Genomic DNA, 259 nt, shown 5'->3' on the forward strand with positions numbered 1-259 from the left:
GACAGCCACAGGTGGGTCAAAAAGCAGGGCTGGCGGCACGTTAGAGGGGAAGGCGGCCAAAATGGAGCCCCCTCCCGCGGGGACAGCGCCGAATACAACCCCGCTCCTCAGCAGCACCGCAAGGAACCAGCCCCACGGCAGGGCCATCTTACCTCCAGCGCCAGTCCCGGGGGCGAGGGCTGCGGGGAAGCCCCTTCCCGACGCGGGGGTAGGGAGACCCCCGCCCGGACCCGGTTCCCCCCCATCCCCGCCATCCCCG

Source organism: Calidris pugnax, unplaced genomic scaffold (genome assembly GCF_001431845.1).
Source record: "Calidris pugnax isolate Ruff unplaced genomic scaffold, ASM143184v1 scaffold284, whole genome shotgun sequence".
Classification (NCBI taxonomy): Eukaryota; Metazoa; Chordata; class Aves; order Charadriiformes; family Scolopacidae; genus Calidris; species Calidris pugnax.